Source organism: Cyprinodon variegatus, unplaced genomic scaffold (assembly GCF_000732505.1).
Source record: "Cyprinodon variegatus isolate N-32 unplaced genomic scaffold, C_variegatus-1.0 Scaffold70, whole genome shotgun sequence".
NCBI lineage: Eukaryota > Metazoa > Chordata > Actinopteri > Cyprinodontiformes > Cyprinodontidae > Cyprinodon > Cyprinodon variegatus.
The window spans coordinates 507,375-511,467 of NW_015150523.1; the positions used below are offsets into that span (position 1 = coordinate 507,375).

The window sequence follows — 4,093 nt, forward strand, 5'->3', positions numbered from 1 at the left end:
GCTCCATCTATAATAGAGTGACTACAGGACTAGTTTGATATAACACAATTTCATACAATATATATATATATAATTAGGGGGTCCCTGCTCCATCTAGCCTACAGTTTAGGGGTCCTTGGCCTGGAAACCGTTTAAGACCCCTGATCCAGAGTATTGACACTCAAACACTATCGATTTTTGGATATTTCTCAAATTAAAAGAACTACACAACAGAAAACCTTAAAAATTTGTCAACTGGTCTTATGTTTGGTTTATTAAATCTGCATTTATCTGAACTATCACCTTTGATCCTGTTGAGAAAGCATCTTTGGTTTAAAATGTAAGACAATGTGAGCTTTTGCAGTGCAATAATCCAAGTCAACGACTGTGTACCGGTAGTCTGTTTAATTTTCACTTATTTATATGGTCAGTACAGTTCTGCACTGCAAGTGCAATAACTACTATCTAGTTTTACTGCAGCTCTCTACTGTGCAGATATTTATATATATATATATAAGAGAAACATATTCCAGGACACACAACCTTTTTCTTTACATGCTTTTTGTACTATACACACTCTTTTTATATCGTCTGTCATATTTTTATCTTTAATGGCATCTTGCTTTAACACTTTGTACTCTATATAAGCTACTGGAAGCAGATTTTCCCTGAAGGAGTAATCTCAAGGGATAAAGAAAGTTGAGTCTAAGTCTTTTCATGCTGATGAAAAAATGTTTTGTGATTTTTTTTCCCCCCATAGTACTGGAAAGTTATAAATCGAATATCTTCTTTGGGATCAATACTGTAGTATAGTGAAAACCCTAATTGTGACGATTTAGTGAAACTCAGCAGAGCGCCTTTAAAAATAAGCAGTCACCCTGCCTGATTCCAACCTGTGCTGTGTGAATAACAGTCATCATTTCTATCATGTTAGTAAAAAACAGACATATTTGTTATATTATTCTAAACCAGAACAAATAAACCATTTAAATAAAACATTATTTTATGGTTTATTAATGTTTCTTATGTTAAAGATAGGCTCTGTGTAGGCTCTGTGTATGCTCTATCTTTCCGGCTCTTTTCCCTGAAAAGAGATCACTCGGGACAAACTCTTTAAATAACACTTCATAACTTATATGTATTAAATAACCAGGAGACATGACAACAGATTCTGATAGAGATTATAATCCTACCCAGATTACAGAAATTGCTTAGAATATACAGAAGGCAGCTGCTCACCTCTCAGGAAGTGGCCCTGATTAACAGTTAAAAAAGGCATTTTATGCATCTCCAATCTGCCACATCATTACATCATTACATCACACACGTTAGCAGGTGAGTATGCATCCATGGCTCCAGCTTTATCAAAATAGGACACCGCTCTCATTCCATTTCCAAATCTTTGCCACATACAAAATGAAGATTATAACTGTATATCCAGACAGAGGAACTGTCTGAATTAGATTAAAACATCAGTTCTGGCATGCAAAAGGCAGCCAATACCAAGGTGTAATAAGCACATCTTCAATGATAATTATCCTAACCCTTATATGTGTGCCATAGAAATGTGGAGACCTACGCCTGAATGTGGCAAAGTGTGAGCTACATCATCAGGCCTGATTTTGAAGGCTTTAAAAGAAATAAATAAATAATAGAGACAAATTCTGCTTGGGTTCTTCAGGTTTGATCATGAAGCAGCTTCCTCTCCTTAGTGGCGGCCTAGTGGTTAGGGCATAGAGCTCGGAATCCTCAGGTTCTGAGTTTGAGCCCCACTCTCACAGACTGCCACTCTGGGTCCCTGAGCAAGACCCTTAATCCCTGATTGGCAGCAGCCCACTGCTCCCCGATGGGATGGGTTAAATTTAGAGAGTGAATTTCGTTGCTCTGTACTTGTGACAGTGTAATGATGATAAGAAAAAGGCTGGAAATGTGAGTCAGTAGCCTGCACACCTCTTTCTATCAGCTCCTCAGGATGTCAGTCTGGTTGCAGGTTCTAAACCAGCTTGGAGCAGAACTGGGCTGCTTGGGCTTCAGGGCAGAGGCGTAGGCAGAACATTTTTATAAGGGTGGCCAGGCAGTAACCAATGTACACTGATGGGTGGCCGAAAGCGGGTCGGCACCAGAACCTTAGGGTCAATCTATACTGATCCAACAGGAAAATTAACAACCACAACATTCATATTTTCCAAATAAAGTCAAACTATACTTTCCTCCAACCTTTCCTAACAAATAAACACATATATTTAAACATCCATCCTTCCTAGGTATAAGCCATAGTGGATAAAGTTCTTTCAGGTTTGATTTCTGGGGCGAACATCTTTTCCATTGTCATTACTCATTTTGCTGAACATTTTTACAAGTACTAATATCCAAATAAAAAAAATGTTTATTTACCAAGTTTTTATTAAAATAGTTATTTATCTATGATTAACTGAAGACCCCTTTACCCTATATAACAAAATTTAGTTCTGAAAAGAGCAGAAATTCTGTACTTATCATCTTTAATGTTAGTATATTAATGTGCATAATTAACCACAGTGTTTTTGTTGTCAAATATTTGTTAATGTGTGAAAAAGGCTCTGCAACCATCAAATCTGTCTCTGTGCGTGACCACGCCCCCCACTCAGAGCCTCTGCAACCATCAAATCTGTCTCTGTGCGTGACCACGCCCCCCACTCAGAGGCTCTGCAACCATCAAATCTGTCTCTGTGCGTGACCACGCCCCCCCCCCCAGAGGCTCTGCAACTGTCAAATCTGTCTCTGAAGATCCTGGAATATCCTTGTACTTTGCCTCAGACATGTTTTGAAAAATAAACACTCCCACCAGTGCCGCCGAAGTTTTGGTGACCATCCACCGAAGTACGAATTCTCGAATAGGATCCCCCTTGCGCTTTGCTGGGAAACTGCTGTGCGTCCCTAGAAATTCCAGATTGACATTGCAGAAGGATACCAGGAAAACTGGTTCGCGACCAGACGCAAGCGACATTTGATGTGTGGCCATGGCCACCCCTGGCCCCCCATCTAGCTCTGCCCCTGCTTCAGGGAGACCAGACCAGGACTAGATCCAGAACCCATTGGTTCTTCTGAATTACAATTAAAAGTTGGATTATTATTATTTCTATCTAAATAAACCCCAAGTCTGCTTCCTGGCCAATGCTCTCCTTAAACTGACTTCCTTTGTTTAAAAAAAGAGGAACCAGGCAGGTGGGCAAACTTTTGACACAAAGAGAGCTTCCCTGCTGGCACCATCAGCTCTGCAGCTTTCTGAAAGCAAAGAGAGAGAAAACTGCAAACTTCCCCATCTACTTCACATTTCACCAGCCTTACAATAAAAACATCTAACTTTTTTACCTGTCTAAGAGGAAACCCCTTTCCTTACCCGGCAAAGCTAGCGGCTAACATAACTTGGCTGCTGTTGGGAAAGCGTGAAGACTTCCAATAATGCGAAACAAGCGAAGGAAAAGAGAAAAGCTCCAACATGAGACCAGGAATGAGAGCTAACCTTAGTTGGTTGGAGTGGGAAAAGCGGTGGACTCCTTATCCGGAGCTAGCATTGCTTCCAGCGTAACCTCCACATGTGTAAACTGTGTGTCTACGTGTCTGTCTGTTGGGTGAGCGGCTCTGCTAACGGAAGCTAACAGTTAGCAGACAGGCGGCTGTAGCGCCCGCCGCCTCGAGGTGTCGCTGTTTCACCGCTGGGTTGTTTTTTTTTTTTTTTTACTTAATAACACGGTGTTAAGTTTGGAGTATGGACCAACTCTGACATATAAAAAAAAATAAAAATAAAAAATACAGAAATAAATTAATGCTCAATAAATAAATAAGCATACAATTAATTTTCCCCCAAAATACAAAAAAACAAATAAATGTAGGTAGAATTTAAATTATACAGTGAAACAATTCTTTTAATAAGCTTTTTTATTTATTCTCCTTTATAATAATTACTTTATTTATTTATTAGACTATAATGTTATAATGTTCAACTTTATTACTTATTTTACTAAGTATTTATTTATTTATATGCATGATATAATATTTTTGTCTGTTTTATTCTTCATTTGTATTTTTTTACCCTCTTTATTTCTTCCTTTATTTCTGCTATTTATTTCTGGCT

General features: G+C 38.7%; 1 protein-coding gene across 3 annotated transcripts in view; it reads right to left on the minus strand.

Moving 5' to 3' along the window:
* The window catches only part of st7 (suppression of tumorigenicity 7), a 59,873-nt gene extending 56,255 nt beyond the window's left edge, over positions 1–3,618 (minus strand). Inside the window, exon 1 of one of the 3 annotated variants that reach the window (XM_015372254.1) lies at positions 3,482–3,618. The gene's annotated coding sequence lies outside the window, so the exon portion shown is untranslated. Of the gene's footprint in view, positions 1–3,358; positions 3,440–3,481 lie in introns of those variants that run through there. The other 2 variants (XM_015372256.1, XM_015372255.1) reach the window with 2 other exon arrangements.
* Between the last annotated feature and the right edge of the window lie 475 nt (positions 3,619–4,093).